The following is a 19401-nucleotide window of genomic DNA, read 5'->3' as shown; positions in this document are numbered from 1 at the left end:
ACTCAGTGTTCACCTGGGGACTGAGATACACCATGATATCTCACACTGACCAGCGAGTGTCTCTCACTGTCTGAACTCAGTGTTCACCCGGGCACTGAGATACCCCGTGACATCTCACACTGACTATCGAGTATATCTCACTGTCCCTACTCAGTGTTCACCTGGGGACTGAGATATCCCATGATATCACACACTGACCATTAAGTGTCCCTCACTGTCTGTACTCAGTGTTTACCAGGGGACTGAGTTACCCCATGATATCTCACACTGACCATCAAGTGTCTCTCACTGTCTGTACTCCGTGTTCATCCGGGGACAGAGATACCCCATGATATCTCTCAGTGACCATCGCGTGTCTCTCACTGTCGGTACTCAGTGCGCACCCGGGGACTGAGATAACCCATGATATCTCTCAGTGACCATCGCTTGTCTTTCACTGTCTGTACTCAGTGCTCACCTGGGGACTTAGATACCCCGTGATATCTCACACTGACCATCGAGTGTCTCTCACTGTCTGTAATCAGTGCTCACCTGTGCACTGAGATACCCCATGATATCTCACACTGACCGTCGAGTATCTCTCACTCTCTGTACTCAGTGTTCACCTGGGTACTGAGATACCCAATGATATCTCACACTGTCCATCGATTGTCTCTCATTGTCGGTACTCAGTGCTCACCAGGGGACTGAGATACCCCATGAAATCTCACTATAACCATTGAGTGTCTCTCACTGTCTGTACTCAGTGTTCACCTGGGGACTGAGATACCCCATGATATCTTACACTGACCATCGAGTGTCTCACACTTTCTGCACTCAGTGTTCACCTGGGGACTGAGATACCCCATGAAATCTCACTATAACCATCGAGTGTCTCTCACTGTCTGTACTCAGTGTTCACCTGGGGACTGAGATACCCCATGATATCTCACACTGACCATCGAGTGTCTCTCACTGTCTGAAGTCAGTGCTCACCTGGGGACTGATACCCCATGATATCTCACACTGACCATCGCGTGTCTCTCACTGTGTCTACTCACTGCTCACCTGGGGACTGAGATACCCCAGGATATCTCACACTGACCATCGACTGTCTCTCACTCTCTGTAATTAGTGCTCACCTGTGCACTGAGATACCCCATGATATCTCACCCTGACCATCGAGTGTCTCTCACTGTCTGTACTCCGTGCTCACAAGGGGACTGAGATACCCCATGATATCTCACACTGACCATCGAGTATATCTCACTGTGTGACCTCAGTGTTCACCCGAAGACTGAGATACCCCATGATATCTCACACTGACCATCGATTGTCTCTCACTGTCTGTACTCAGTGCTCACCTGGGGACTGAGATACCCCATGATATCTCACACTGACCATTGAGTGTCTCTCACTGTCTGTACTCAGTGCTCAACTGGGGACTGAGATACACCATGACATCTCACACAGACCATCGAGTGTATCTCACTGTCTGTACTCAGTGTTCACCTGGGGACTGAGATACCCCATGATATCTCACACTGACCATTAAGTGTCCCTCACTGTCTGCACTCAGTGTTCACCAGGGGACTGAGTTACCCCATGATATCTCACACTGACCATCAAGTGTCTCTCACTGTCTGTACTCAGTGTTCATCCGGGGACAGAGATACCCCATGATATCTCTCAGTGACCATCGCGTGTCTCTCACTGTCGATACTCAGTGCGCACCCGGGGACTGAGATAACCCATGATATCTCTCAGTGACCATCGCGTGTCTTTCACTGTCTGTACTCAGTGCTCACCTGTGGACTTAGATACCCCGTGATATCTCACACTGACCATCGAGTGTCTCTCACTGTCTGTACTCAGTGCTCACCTGGGGACTGAGTTACCCCATGAAATCTCACACTGACCATCGAGTGTCTCTCACTGTCTGTAATCAGTGCTCACCTGTGCACTGAGATACCCCATGATATCTCACACTGACCGTCGAGTATCTCTCACTCTCTGTACTCAGTTTTCACCTGGGGACTGAGATACCCAATGATATCTCACACTGTCCATCGATTGTCTCTCATTGTCGGTACTCAGTGCTCACCAGGGGACTGAGATACCCCATGAAATCTCACTATAACCATCGAGTGTCTCTCACTGTCTGTACTCAGTTTTCACCTGGGGACTGAGATACCCCATGATATCTCTCAGTGACCATCGCGTGTCTTTCACTGTCTGTACTCAGTGCTCACCTGTGGACTTAGATACCCCGTGATATCTCACACTGACCATCGCGTGTCTCTCACTGTCGGTACTCAGTGCGCCCCCGGGGACTGAGATAACCCATGATATCTCTCAGTGACCATCGCGTGTCTTTCACTGTCTGTACTCAGTGCTCACCTGTGGACTTAGATACCCCGTGATATCTCACACTGACCATCGAGTGTCTCTCACTGTCTGTAATCAGTGCTCACCTGTGCACTGAGATACCCCATGATATCTCACACTGACCGTCGAGTATCTCTCACTCTCTGTACTCAGTGATCACCAGGGGACTGAGATACCCCATGAAATCTCACTATAACCATCGAGTGTCTCTCACTGTCTGTACTCAGTGTTCACCTGGGGACTGAGATACCCCATGAAATCTCACTATAACCATCGAGTGTCTCTCACTGTCTGTACTCAGTGTTCACCTGGGGACTGAGATACCCCATGATATCTCACACTGACCATCGAGTGTCTCTCACTGTCTGAAGTCAGTGCTCACCTGGGGACTGAGATACCCCATGATATCTCACACTGACCATCGCGTGTCTCTCACAGTCTGTACTCACTGCTCACCTGGGGACTGAGATACCCCATGATATCTCACACTGACCATTGAGTGTCTCTCACTCTCTGTAATTAGTGCTCACCTGTTCTCTGAGATACCCCTAGATATCTCACACTGACCATCGAGTGTCTCTCACTGTCTGTACTCATTGTTCACCTGGGGACTGAGATACCCAATGATATCTCACACTGTCCATCGATTGTCTCTCATTGTCTGTACTCAGTGCTCACCAGGGGAGTGAGATACCCCATGAAATCTCACTATAACCATCGATTGTCTCTCACTGACTGTACTCAGTGTTCACCTGGGGACTGAGATACCCCATGATATCTCTCAGTGACCATCGCTTGTCTCTCACTGTCTGTACTCAGTGCTCACTTGGGGACTGAGATACCCCATGATATCTCTCAGTGCGAATCGTGTTTCTCTCACTGTCTGTACTCAGTGCTCACCTGGGGACTGAGATATCCCATGATATCTCACTCTGACCATCAAGTGTCTCTCACTGTCTGTTCTCAGTGCTCACCTTGGGACTGAGATACCTAATGATGTCTCTCAGTGAGAATCGCGTGTCTCTCACTGTCTGTACTCAGTGCTCAACTGGGGACTGAGATAACCCATGATATCTCTCAGTGACCATTGCGTGTCTCTCACTGTCTGTACTCAGTGTTCACCCGGAGAATGAGATACCGCATGATATCTCACACTGACCTTCGAGTGTCTCTCACTGTCTGTTATCAGTGTTCACCCGGGGAATGAGATACCCCGTGATATCTCACACTGACCATCGAGTATATCTCAATGTCTGTACTCAGTGTTCACCAGGGGACTGTGATACCCCATGATATCTCACACTGACCATCGAGTGTCTCTCACTGTCTGTACTCATTGTTCATCCGGGGACAGAGATACTTCATGATATCTCTCACTGACCATCAAGTGTCTCTCACTGTCTGTACTCAGTGCTCACCCGGGGACTGAGGTAACCCATGATATCTCTCAGTGACCATCGCGTGTCTCTCACTGTCTGTACTCAGTGCTCGCCTGGGGACTGAGATACCCCATGATATCTCACACTGACAGTCGAGTATCTCTCATTGTCTGTCCTCAGTGTTCACCCGGAGACTGAGATACCGCATGATATCTCACACTGACCATCGAGTGTCTCTCACTGTCTGTACTCAGTGTTCACCTGGGAACTGAGATACACCATGATATCTCACACTGACCATCGAGTGTCTCTCACTGTCTGTACTCAGTGTTCACCTGGGGACTGAGATACACCATGATATCTCACACTGACCAGCGAGTGTCTCTCACTGTCTGAACTCAGTATTCACCCGGGCACTGAGATACCCCGTGACATCTCACACTGACTATCGAGTATATCTCACTGTCTCTACTCAGTGTTCACCTGGGGACTGAGATATCCCATGATATCACACACTGACCATTAAGTGTCCCTCACTGTCTGTACTCAGTGTTTACCAGGGGACTGAGTTACCCCATGATATCTCACACTGACCATCAAGTGTCTCTCACTGTCTGTACTCCGTGTTCATCCGGGGACAGAGATACCCCATGATATCTCTCAGTGACCATCGCGTGTCTCTCACTGTCGCTACTCAGTGCGCACCCGGGGACTGAGATAACCCATGATATCTCTCAGTGACCATCGCTTGTCTTTCACTGTCTGTACTCAGTGCTCACCTGGGGACTTAGATACCCCGTGATATCTCACACTGACCATCGAGTGTCTCTCACTGTCTGTAATCAGTGCTCACCTGTGCACTGAGATACCCCATGATATCTCACACTGACCGTCGAGTATCTCTCACTCTCTGTACTCAGTGTTCACCTGGGGACTGAGATACCCAATGATATCTCACACTGTCCATCGATTGTCTCTCATTGTCGGTACTCAGTGCTCACCAGGGGACTGAGATACCCCATGAAATCTCACTATAACCATCGAGTGTCTCTCACTGTCTGTACTCAGTGTTCACCTGGGGACTGAGATACCCCATGATATCTTACACTGACCATCGAGTGTCTCACACTTTTTGCACTCAGTGTTCACCTGGGGACTGAGATACCCCATGAAATCTCACTATAACCATCGAGTGTCTCTCACTGTCTGTACTCAGTGTTCACCTGGGGACTGAGATACCCCATGATATCTCACACTGACCATCGAGTGTCTCTCACTGTCTGAAGTCAGTGCTCACCTGGGGACTGATACCCCATGATATCTCACACTGACCATCGACTGTCTCTCACTCTCTGTAATTAGTGCTCACCTGTGCACTGAGATACCCCATGATATCTCACCCTGACCATCGAGTGTCTCTCACTGTCTGTACTCCGTGCTCACAAGGGGACTGAGATACCCCATGATATCTCACACTGACCATCGAGTATATCTCACTGTGTGACCTCAGTGTTCACCCGCAGACTGAGATACCCCATGATATCTCACACTGACCATCGATTGTCTCTCACTGTCTGTACTCAGTGCTCACCTGGGGACTGAGATACCCCATGATATCTCACACTGACCATTGAGTGTCTCTCACTGTCTGTACTCAGTGCTCAACTGGGGACTGAGATACACCATGATATCTCACACTGACCATTAAGTGTCCCTCACTGTCTGCACTCAGTGTTCACCAGGGGACTGAGTTACCCCATGATATCTCACACTGACCATCAAGTGTCTCTCACTGTCTGTACTCAGTGTTCATCCGGGGACAGAGATACCCCATGATATCTCTCAGTGACCATCGCGTGTCTCTCACTGTCGGTACTCAGTGCGCACCCGGGGACTGAGATAACCCATGATATCTCTCAGTGACCATCGCGTGTCTTTCACTGTCTGTACTCAGTGCTCACCTGTGGACTTAGATACCCCGTGATATCTCACACTGACCATCGAGTGTCTCTCACTGTCTGTAATCAGTGCTCACCTGTGCACTGAGATACCCCATGATATCTCACACTGACCGTCGAGTATCTCTCACTCTCTGTACTCAGTGTTCACCTGGGGACTGAGATACCCAATGATATCTCACACTGTCCATCGATTGTCTCTCATTGTCGGTACTCAGTGCTCACCAGGGGACTGAGATCCCCCATGAAATCTCACTATAACCATCGAGTGTCTCTCACTGTCTGTACTCAGTTTTCACCTGGGGACTGAGATACCCCATGATATCTTACACTGACCATCGAGTGTCTCACACTTTCTGCACTCAGTGTTCACCTGGGGACTGAGATAGCCCATGATATCTCACACTGACCATCGCGTGTCTCTCACTGTCTGTACTCACTGCTCACCTGGGGACTGAGATACCCCATGATATCTCACACTGACCATCGAGTGTCTCTCACTCTCTGTAATTAGTGCTCACCTGTGCTCTAAGATACCCCTAGATATCTCACACTGACCATCGAGTGTCTCTCACTGTCTGTACTCATTGTTCACCTGGGGACTGAGATACCCAATGATATCTCACACTGTCCATCGATTGTCTCTCATTGTCTGTACTCAGTGCTCACCAGGGGACTGAGATACCCCATGAAATCTCACTATAACCATCGAATGTCTCTCACTGACTGTACTCAATGTTCACCGGTGGACTGAGAAACCACATGATATCTCACACTGACCACTCAGTGTCCCTTACTGTCTGTAAACAGTGTTCATCGGGGACTGAGATACCCCATGATATCTCACACTGACCATCGAGTGTCTCTTACTCTCTGTACTCAGTGCTCACCTGGGGACTGAGATACCCCATGATATCTCACACTGACCATTGAGTGTCTCTCACTCTCTGTAATTAGTGCTCACCTGTTCTCTGAGATACCCCTAGATATCTCACACTGACCATCGAGTGTCTCTCACTGTCTGTACTCAGTGTTCACCTGGGGACTGAGATACCCAATGATATCTCACACTGTCCATCGATTGTCTCTCATTGTCTGTACTCAGTGCTCACCAGGGGACTGAGATACCCCATGAAATCTCACTATAACCATCGATTGTCTCTCACTGACTGTACTCAGTGTTCACCTGGGGACTGAGATACCCCATGATATCTCTCAGTGACCATCGCTTGTCTCTCACTGTCTGTACTCAGTGCTCACTTGGGGACTGAGATACCCCATGATATCTCTCAGTGCGAATCGTGTTTCTCTCACTGTCTGTACTCAGTGCTCACCTGGGGACTGAGATATCCCATGATATCTCACTCTGACCATCAAGTGTCTCTCACTGTCTGTTCTCAGTGCTCACCTTGGGACTGAGATACCTAATGATGTCTCTCAGTGAGAATCGCGTGTCTCTCACTGTCTGTACTCAGTGCTCAACTGGGGACTGAGATAACCCATGATATCTCTCAGTGACCATTGCGTGTCTCTCACTGTCTGTACTCGGTGTTCACCCGGAGAATGAGATACCGCATGATATCTCACACTGACCTTCGAGTGTCTCTCACTGTCTGTTATCAGTGTTCACCCGGGGAATGAGATACCCCGTGATATCTCACACTGACCATCGAGTATATCTCAATGTCTGTACTCAGTGTTCACCAGGGGACTGTGATACCCCATGATATCTCACACTGACCATCGAGTGTCTCTCACTGTCTGTACTCATTGTTCATCCGGGGACAGAGATACTTCATGATATCTCTCACTGACCATCAAGTGTCTCTCACTGTCTGTACTCAGTGCTCACCCGGGGACTGAGATAACCCATGATATCTCTCAGTGACCATCGCGTGTCTCTCACTGTCTGTACTCAGTGCTCGCCTGGGGACTGAGATACCCCATGATATCTCACACTGACAGTCGAGTATCTCTCATTGTCTGTCCTCAGTGTTCACCCGGAGACTGAGATACCGCATGATATCTCACACTGACCATCGAGTGTCTCTCACTGTCTGTACTCAGTGTTCACCTGGGAACTGAGATACACCATGATATCTCACACTGACCATCGAGTGTCTCTCACTGTCTGTACTCAGTGTTCACCTGGGGACTGAGATACACCATGATATCTCACACTGACCAGCGAGTGTCTCTCACTGTCTGAACTCAGTATTCACCCGGGCACTGAGATACCCCGTGACATCTCACACTGACTATCGAGTATATCTCACTGTCTCTACTCAGTGTTCACCTGGGGACTGAGATATCCCATGATATCACACACTGACCATTAAGTGTCCCTCACTGTCTGTACTCAGTGTTTACCAGGGGACTGAGTTACCCCATGATATCTCACACTGACCATCAAGTGTCTCTCACTGTCTGTACTCCGTGTTCATCCGGGGACAGAGATACCCCATGATATCTCTCAGTGACCATCGCGTGTCTCTCACTGTCGCTACTCAGTGCGCACCCGGGGACTGAGATAACCCATGATATCTCTCAGTGACCATCGCTTGTCTTTCACTGTCTGTACTCAGTGCTCACCTGGGGACTTAGATACCCCGTGATATCTCACACTGACCATCGAGTGTCTCTCACTGTCTGTAATCAGTGCTCACCTGTGCACTGAGATACCCCATGATATCTCACACTGACCGTCGAGTATCTCTCACTCTCTGTACTCAGTGTTCACCTGGGGACTGAGATACCCAATGATATCTCACACTGTCCATCGATTGTCTCTCATTGTCGGTACTCAGTGCTCACCAGGGGACTGAGATACCCCATGAAATCTCACTATAACCATCGAGTGTCTCTCACTGTCTGTACTCAGTGTTCACCTGGGGACTGAGATACCCCATGATATCTTACACTGACCATCGAGTGTCTCACACTTTCTGCACTCAGTGTTCACCTGGGGACTGAGATACCCCATGAAATCTCACTATAACCATCGAGTGTCTCTCACTGTCTGTACTCAGTGTTCACCTGGGGACTGAGATACCCCATGATATCTCACACTGACCATCGAGTGTCTCTCACTGTCTGAAGTCAGTGCTCACCTGGGGACTGATACCCCATGATATCTCACACTGACCATCGACTGTCTCTCACTCTCTGTAATTAGTGCTCACCTGTGCACTGAGATACCCCATGATATCTCACCCTGACCATCGAGTGTCTCTCACTGTCTGTACTCCGTGCTCACAAGGGGACTGAGATACCCCATGATATCTCACACTGACCATCGAGTATATCTCACTGTGTGACCTCAGTGTTCACCCGCAGACTGAGATACCCCATGATATCTCACACTGACCATCGATTGTCTCTCACTGTCTGTACTCAGTGCTCACCTGGGGACTGAGATACCCCATGATATCTCACACTGACCATTGAGTGTCTCTCACTGTCTGTACTCAGTGCTCAACTGGGGACTGAGATACACCATGACATCTCACACAGACCATCGAGTGTATCTCACTGTCTGTACTCAGTGTTCACCTGGGGACTGAGATACCCCATGATATCTCACACTGACCATTAAGTGTCCCTCACTGTCTGCACTCAGTGTTCACCAGGGGACTGAGTTACCCCATGATATCTCACACTGACCATCAAGTGTCTCTCACTGTCTGTACTCAGTGTTCATCCGGGGACAGAGATACCCCATGATATCTCTCAGTGACCATCGCGTGTCTCTCACTGTCGCTACTCAGTGCGCACCCGGGGACTGAGATAACCCATGATATCTCTCAGTGACCATCGCTTGTCTTTCACTGTCTGTACTCAGTGCTCACCTGGGGACTTAGATACCCCGTGATATCTCACACTGACCATCGAGTGTCTCTCACTGTCTGTAATCAGTGCTCACCTGTGGACTTAGATACCCCGTGATATCTCACACTGACCATCGAGTGTCTCTCACTGTCTGTAATCAGTGCTCACCTGTGCACTGAGATACCCCATGATATCTCACACTGACCGTCGAGTATCTCTCACTCTCTGTACTCAGTGTTCACCTGGGGACTGAGATACCCAATGATATCTCACACTGTCCATCGATTGTCTCTCATTGTCGGTACTCAGTGCTCACCAGGGGACTGAGATCCCCCATGAAATCTCACTATAACCATCGAGTGTCTCTCACTGTCTGTACTCAGTTTTCACCTGGGGACTGAGATACCCCATGATATCTTACACTGACCATCGAGTGTCTCACACTTTCTGCACTCAGTGTTCACCTGGGGACTGAGATACCCCATGATATCACACACTGACCATCGAGTGTCTCTCACTGTCTGAAGTCAGTGCTCACCTGGGGACTGAGATACCCCATGATATCTCACACTGACCATCGCGTGTCTCTCACTGTCTGTACTCACTGCTCACCTGGGGACTGAGATACCCCATGATATCTCACACTGACCATCGAGTGTCTCTCACTCTCTGTAATTAGTGCTCACCTGTGCTCTAAGATACCCCTAGATATCTCACACTGACCATCGAGTGTCTCTCACTGTCTGTACTCATTGTTCACCTGGGGACTGAGATACCCAATGATATCTCACACTGTCCATCGATTGTCTCTCATTGTCTGTACTCAGTGCTCACCAGGGGACTGAGATACCCCATGAAATCTCACTATAACCATCGAATGTCTCTCACTGACTGTACTCAATGTTCACCGGTGGACTGAGAAACCACATGATATCTCACACTGACCACTCAGTGTCCCTTACTGTCTGTAAACAGTGTTCATCGGGGACTGAGATACCCCATGATATCTCACACTGACCATCGAGTGTCTCTTACTCTCTGTACTCAGTGCTCACCTGGGGACTGAGATACACCATGATATCTCTCACTGACCATCGAGTGCCTCTCACTAGCAGTACTCAGTGTTCACCTGGGGACTGAGATACCCCATGATATCTCTCAGTGAGAATCTCGTGTCTCTCACTGTCTGTACTCAGTGCTCACAAGGGGACTGAGATACCCCATGATATCTCACACTGACCATCGAGTATATCTCACTGTGTGACCTCATTGTTCACCCGCAGAATGAGATACCACATGAGATCTCACACTGACCATCGAGTGTCTCTCACTGTCTGTACTCAGTGTTCACCTGGGGACTGAGATACGCCATGATATCTCACTCTGACCATCGAGTGTCTCTCAATGTCGGAACTCAGTGTTCACCTGGGGACTGAGATACGCCATGATATCTCACTCTGACAATCGAGTGTCTCTCAATGTCGGAACTCAGTGTTCACCTGGGGACTGAGATACGCCATGATATCTAACTCTGACCATCGAGTGTCTCTCACTGTCTGTACTCAGTGTTCACCTGGGGACTGAGATACGCCATGATATCTCACACTGACCATCGAGTGTCTCTCACTGTCTGTACTCAGTGTTCACCTGGGGACTGAGATACGCCATGATATCTCACTCTGACCATCGAGTGTCTCTCAATGTCGGAACTCAGTGTTCACCCGGGGAATGAGATACCCCGTGACATCTCACACTGACCATCGAGTATATCTCACTGTCTGTACTCAGTGTTCACCTGGGGACTGAGATATCCCATGATATCACACACTGACCATTAAGTGTCCCTCACTGTCTGTACTCAGTGTTCACCAGGGGACTGAGTTACCCCATGATATCTCACACTGACCATCAAGTGTCTCTCACTGTCTGTACTCAGTGCTCACCTGGGGACTGAGATATCCCATGATATCTCACACTGACCATCAAGTGTCTCTCACTGTCTGTTCTCAGTGCTCACCTTGGGACTGAGATACCTAATGATGTCTCTCAGTGAGAATCGCGTGTCTCTCACTGTCTGTACTCAGTGCTCAACTGGGGACTGAGATAACCCATGATATCTCTCAGTGACCATCGAGTGTATCACACTTTCTGCACTCAGTGTTCACCTGGGGACTGAGATACCCCATGAAATCACACTATAACTATCGAGTGTCTCTCACTGTCTGTACTCAGTGTTCACCTGGGGACTGAGATACCCCATGATATCTCACACTGACCATCGAGTGTCTCTCACTGTCTGAAGTCAGTGCTCACCTGGGAATGAGATACCCCGTGATACCTCACACTGACCATCGAGTATATCTCAATGTCTGTACTCATTGTTCATCCGGGGACAGAGATACTTCATGATATCTCTCACTGACCATCAAGTGTCTCTCACTGTATGTACTCAGTGCTCACCCGGGGACTGAGATAACCCATGATATCTCTCAGTGACCATCGCGTGTCTCTCACTGTCTGTACTCAGTGCTCGCCTGGGGACTGAGATACCCCATGATATCTCACCCTGACCATCGAGTATATCTCATTGTCTGTCCTCAGTGTTCACCCGGAGACTGAGATATCGCATGATATCTCACACTGGCTATCGAGTGTCTCTCACTGTCTGTACTCAGTGTTCACCTGGGAACTGAGATACACCATGATATCTCACACTGACCATCGAGTGTCTCTCACTGTCTGTACTCAGTGTTCACCTGGGGACTGAGATACACCATGATATCTCACACTGACCAGCGAGTGTCTCTCACTGTCTGAACTCAGTGTTCACCCGGGCACTGAGATACCCCGTGACATCTCACACTGACCATCGAGTATATCTCACTGTCTCTACTCAGTGTTCACCTGGGGACTGAGATATCCCATGATATCACACACTGACCATTAAGTGTCCCTCACTGTCTGTACTCAGTGTTTACCAGGGGACTGAGTTACCCCATGATATCTCCAACTGACCATCAAGTGTCTCTCACTGTCTGTAATCAGTGCTCACCTGTGCACTGAGATACCCCTTGATATCTCACACTGACCGTCGAGTATCTCTCACTCTCTGTACTCAGTGTTCACCTGGGGACTGAGATACCCCATGAAATCTCACTATAACCATCGAGTGTCTCTCACTGTCTGTACTCAGTGTTCACCTGGGGACTGAGATATCCCATGATATCACACACTGACCATTAAGTGTCCCTCACTGTCTGTACTCAGTGTTTACCAGGGGACTGAGTTACCCCATGATATCTCACACTGACCATCGAGTGTCTCTCACTGTCTGTAATCAGTGCTCACCTGTGCACTGAGATACCCCATGATATCTCACACTGACCGTCGAGTATCTCTCACTCTCTGTACTCAGTGTTCACCTGGGGACTGAGATACCCAATGATATCTCACACTGTCCATCGATTGTCTCTCATTGTCGGTACTCAGTGCTCACCAGGGGACTGAGATACCCCATGAAATCTCACTATAACCATCGAGTGTCTCTCACTGTCTGTACTCAGTGTTCACCTGGGGACTGAGATACTCCATGATATCTTACACTGACCATCGAGTGTCTCACTCTTTCTGCACTCAGTGTTCACCTGGGGACTGAGATACCCCATGAAATCTCACTATAACCATCGAGTGTCTCTCACTGTCTGTACTCAGTGTTCACCTGGGGACTGAGATACCCCATGATATCTCACACTGACCATTAAGTGTCCCTCACTGTCTGCACTCAGTGTTCACCAGGGGACTGAGTTACCCCATGATATCTCACACTGACCATCAAGTGTCTCTCACTGTCTGTACTCAGTGTTCATCCGGGGACAGAGATACCCCATGATATCTCTCAGTGACCATCGCGTGTCTCTCACTGTCTGTACTCAGTGTTCACCTGGGGACTGAGATACCCCATGATATCTCACACTGACCATCGAGTGTCTCTCACTGTCTGAAGTCAGTGCTCACCTGGGGACTGAGATACCCCATGATATCTCACACTGACCATCGCGTGTCTCTCACTGTCTGTACTCACTGCTCACCTGGGGACTGAGATACCCCATGATATCTCACACTGACCATCGAGTGTCTCTCACTCTCTGTAATTAGTGCTCACCTGTGCACTGAGATACCCCTAGATATCTCACACTGACCATCGAGTGTCTCTCACTGTCTGTACCCAGTGCTCACCTGGGGACTGAGATACCCCATGATATCTCTCAGTGACAATCGCCTGTCTCTCACTGTCTGTACCCAGTGCTCACCTGGGGACTGAGATACCCCATGATATCTCTCAGTGACAATCGCGTGTCTCTCACTGTCTGTACTCAGTGCTCACCTGGGCACTGAGATACCCCATGATATCTCTCAGTGAGAATCGAGTGTCTCTCACTGTCTGTACTCAGTGCTCACCTGTACACTGAGATACCCCATGAAATCTCACACTGACCATCGAGTGTCTCTCACTGTCTGTACTCAGTGTTCACCTGGGGACTGAGATACCCCATGATATCACACACTGACCATCGAGTGTCTCACTATCTGTACTCAGGTTTCACCCGGGGACTGAGATACCCCGTGACATCTCACATTGACCATCGAGTTTATCTCACTGTCTGTACTCAGTGTTCACCAGGAGACTGAGATACCCCATGATATCTCACACTGACCATCGAGTGTCTCTCACTGTCTGTACTCAGTCTTCATCCGGGGACTGAGATACGCCATGATAACTCTCAGTGACCATCGCGTGTCTCTCACTGTCGGTACTCAGTGTTCATCCGGGGACAGTGATACCCCATGATATCTCTCAGTGACCATCGCGTGACTCTCACTGTGTGTACTCAGTGCGGAACCGGGGACTGAGATAACCCAGGATATCTATCAGTGACCATCGCGTGTCTCTCACTGTCTGTACTCAGTGCTCACCTGGGGACTTAGATACCCCGTGATATCTCACACTGACCATCTTGTGTCTCTCACTTTCTGCACTCAGTGTTCTTCTGGGGACTGAGATACCCCATGAAATGTCACTATAACCATCGAGTGTCTCTCACTGTCTGGACTCAGTGTTCACCTGGGGACTGAGATACCCCATGATATCTCACACTGACCATCGAGTGTCTCTCACTGTCTGTACTCAGTGCTCACCTGGGGACTGAGATAACCCATGATATCACACACTGACCATCGAGTGTCTCTCACTTTCTGCACTCAGTGTTCTTCTGGGGACTGAGATCCCCCATGAAATCTCACTATAACCATCGAGTGTCTCTCACTGTCTGGACTCAGTGTTCACCTGGGGACTGAGATACCCCATGATATCTCACACTGACCATCGAGTGTCTCTCACTGTCTGTACTCAGTGCTCACCTGGGGACTGAGATACCCCATGATATCTCACACTGACCATCGAGTGTCCCTCACTGTCTGTACTCAGTGCTCACCTGGGGACTGAGATACCCCATGATAGCTCACACTGAACATTGAGTGTCTCTCAATGTCTGTCCTCAGTGTTCACCCAGAGACTGAGATACCCCATGATATCTCACACTGACCATCGAGTGTCCCTCACTGTCTGTACTCAGTGCTCACCTGGGGACTGAGATACCCCATGATATCTCACACTGACCATCGAGTGTCTCTCACTGTCTGTACTCAGTGTTCACCTGGGGACTGAGATACCCCATGATATCTTACACTGACCATCGAGTGTCTCTCACTGTCTGTACTCAGTGCTCACCTGGGGACTGAGATACCCCATGATATCTCACACTGACCATCGAGTGTCTCTCACTGTCTGTTCTCAGTGCTCACCTTGGGACTGAGATACCTAATGATATCTCTCAGTGAGAATCGCGTGTCTCTCACTGTCTGTACTCAGTGCTCAACTGGGGACTGAGATACCCCATGATATCACACACTGACCATCGAGTGTCTCTCACTTTCTGCACTCAGTGTTGTCCTGGGGACTGAGATACCCCATGAAATCTCACTATAACCATCGAGTGTCTCTCACTGTCTGTACTCAGTGTTCACCTGGGGACTGAGATACCCCATGATATCTCACACTGACCATCGCGTGTCTCTCACTGTCTGTACTCAGTGTTCACCTGGGGACTGAGATACCCCATGATATCTCACAATGACCATCGAGTGTCTCTCAATGTCTGTACTCAGTGCTGACCTGGGGACTGAGATACCCCATGATATCTCTCAGTGACCATCGCGTGTCTCTCACTGTCTGTACTCAGTGTTCACCTGGGGACTGAGATACCCCATGATATCTCACTCAGACCATCGAGTGTCTCTCATTTTCTGCACTCAGTGTTCTCTTGGGGACAGAGATAAACCATGAAATCTCACTATTGCCATCGAGTGTCTCTCACTGTCTGTACTCAGAGCTCACCTGGGGACTGAGATGCCCCGTGATATCACACACTGACCATCGAGTGTCTCTCACTGTCTGTACTCAGTGCTCACCTGGGGACTGAGATACCCCATGACACTCTCAGTGAGAATCGCGTGTCTCTCAGTGTCTGTACTCTGTGCTCACCTGGGGACTGAGAAACCCCATGATATCTCACACTGACCATTGAATTTCTCTCACTGTCTGTACTCAGTGTTCAGCTGGGGACTGAGATACCCCATGATATCTCACACTGACCATCGAGTGTCTCTCACTGTCTGTGCTCAGTGCTCACCTGGGTTCTGAGATACCCCACGATATCTTTCAGTGAGAATCGCGTGTCTCTCACTGTCTGTACTCAGTGCTCACCTGGGGACTGAGATACCCCATTATATCTCACACTGACCATCGAGTATATCCCACTGTCTGACCTCAGTGTTCACCCGGAGACTGAGATACCACATGCTATCTCACACTGACCATCGAGTGTCTCTCACTGTCTGTACTCAGTGTTCACCCGGAGACTGAGATACCACATGCTATCTCACACTGACCATCGAGTGTCTCTCACTGTCTGTACTCAGTGTTCACCCGTGGACTGAGATACCCCATGATATCTCTCACTGACAATCGAGTGTCTCTCACTGTCAGTACTCAGTGTTCAACCGGAGACAGAAATACCCCGTGACATCTCACACTGACCATCGAGTGTCTCTCACTGTCTGGACTCAGTGCTCACCTGGGGATTGAGATACCCCATGATATCTCACACTGACCATCGAGTATATCTCACTGTCTTTCCTTAGTGTTCATCCGGAGACTGAGATACCGCATGATATCTCATCGAGTGTCCCACACTCTCTTTTCTCAGTGTTCACCTGGGGACTGAGATATCCTAAAATATCACACACTGACAACCAAGTGTCCCTCATTGTCTGTACTCAGTGTTCACTAGGGGACTGAGATACCCAATGATATCTCACACTGACCATCAAGTGTCTCTCACTGTCTGTACTAAGTGCTCACCCGGGGACAGAGATACCCCATGATATCTCTCAGTGACCGTCGCGTGTCTCTCACTGTCTGTACTCAGCGTTCACCCGGAGACTGAGATACCCCATGATATCTCACACTGAACATCGAGTGTCTCTCGCTGTCTGTACTCAGTGCTCACCTGGGGACTGAGATACCCCATGACATGTCTCAGTGAGAATCGCGTGTCTCTCACTGTCTGTACTCAGTGCTCACTTGGGGTCTGAGATACCCCATGATATCTCTCAGTGAGAATCGAGTGTCTCTCACTGTCTGTTCTCAGTGCTCACCTGGGGACTGAGATACCTAACGATATCTCTCAGTGTGAATCGCGAGTCTCTCACTGTCTGTACTCAGTGCTCAACTTGGGACTGAGATACCCCATGATATCTCACACTGACCATCGAGTATATCTCACTGTCTGTCCTCAGTGTTCACCCGGAGACTGAGATACCGCATGAAATCTCACACTGACCATCGAGTGTCTGTAACTGTCTGTACTCAGTGTTCACCTGGGGACTGAGATACTCCATGAGATCTCAAACTGACCATCGAGTGTCTCTCACTGTCGGTACTCAGTGCTCATCTGGGGACTGAGATACCCCATGATATCTCACACTGACCATCGAGTGTCTCTCACTCTCTGTACTCAGTGTTCAGCTGGGGACATAGATACCCCATGATATCTCTCAGTGACCATCGCGTGTCTCTCACTGTCTGTTCTCAGTGTTCAACCGGAGACAGAGATACCCCATGACATCTCAGAATAACCATCTTGTGTCTCTCACTGTCTGTACTCAGTGCTCACCCGGAGACTGAGATACCCCATGATATCTCACAGTGAGAATCGCGTGTCTCTCACTGTCTGTACTCAGTGCTCACCTGGGGACTGAGATACCCCATGATATCTCACACTGACCATCGAGTATATCTCACTGTCTTTCCTTAGTGTTCACCCGGAGACTGAGATACCGCATGATATCTCATCGAGTGTCCCCCACTCTCTTTACTCAGTGTTCACCTGGGGACTGAGTTATACCAAAATATCACACACTGACCATCGAGTGTCCCTCACTGTCTGTACTCAGTGTTCACTATGGACTGAGATACCCCATGATATCTCACACTGACCATCAAGTGTCTCTCACTGTCTGTACTCAGTGTTCATCCGGGGACAGAGATACCCCATGATATCTCTCAGTGCCCATCGAGTGTCTCTCACTGTCAGTAGTCAGTGCTCACCCGGGGACAGAGATACCCCATGATATCTCTCAGTGACCGTCGCGTGTCTCTCACTGTCTGTACTCAGTGCTCACCTGGGGACTGAGATACCCCGTGATATCTCACACAGACCATCGAGTGTCTGTCACTGTCTGTACTCAGTGCTCACCTGTGCACTGAGATACCCCATGATATCTCACACTGACCGTCGAGTATCTCTCACTCTCAGTCCTCAGTGTTCACCTGGGGACTGAGATACCCCATGATATCTCACACTGTCCATCGATTGTCTCTCACTGTCTGTACTCATTGTACACCTGGGAACTGAGATACCCCATGATATCTCACACTGTCCATCGATTGTGTCTCACTGTCTGTGCTCAGTGCTCACTTGGGGACTGAGATACCCCATGATAACTCACACTGACCAGAGAGTGTCTCTCAATGTCTGTACTCAGTGCTTACCTGGGGACTGAGATACCCCATGATATCTCACACTGACCATCGAGTGTCTCTCACTGTCTGTACTCAGTGTTCACCTGGAGACTGAGATACCCCATGATATCACACACTGACCATCGAGTGTCTCTCACTGTCTGGAATCAGTGTTCACCTGGGGACTGAGATAACCCATGATATCTCATGATATCTCACACTGACCATCGAGTGTCCCTCACTGTCTGTACTCCGTGTTGACACAGGGACTGAGATGCCCCATGATCTCTCTCACTGAACATGTGCAGCTTTTCTATTGGGATGAAGTGAAGCTGATATATTTACTGCTTTCTGTAACATGAGAGCTGATGGTTAATCTAGAATAGGGAGGACTGTCTGTGAGCAGTGAGTAAGAGGGGGAGGCTGAGCTGGGAGACAGATGGAAACCTGGTTTAGAGAAGGAGTAAATTTTCCAGCTTTAATCCGGGGGATTTTCCTCCAGGGCGGAGAGTGAAACTGTGGTTATTGTTACTGCGGGAGGGTACAGGCCACTGTGTAACATCAGCTGTCCTTTATGTTAACACTAAACATCTTTGTGTCACACAGTCACAGACTCGGCACTCACTGACCCGTGTGTGAATCACAAAGTCCTGGACCAGCCCTGGAGGAGCATCGATTGTACTGCGAATGAGTGCTCCAGCCAGGTGATGAGTGATTGGAATCTTCT

The sequence above is a fragment of the Heterodontus francisci genome, unplaced genomic scaffold (genome assembly GCF_036365525.1).
Source record: "Heterodontus francisci isolate sHetFra1 unplaced genomic scaffold, sHetFra1.hap1 HAP1_SCAFFOLD_234, whole genome shotgun sequence".
Lineage (NCBI taxonomy): Eukaryota > Metazoa > Chordata > Chondrichthyes > Heterodontiformes > Heterodontidae > Heterodontus > Heterodontus francisci.
Note: the sequence above shows the minus strand (reverse complement) of the source record.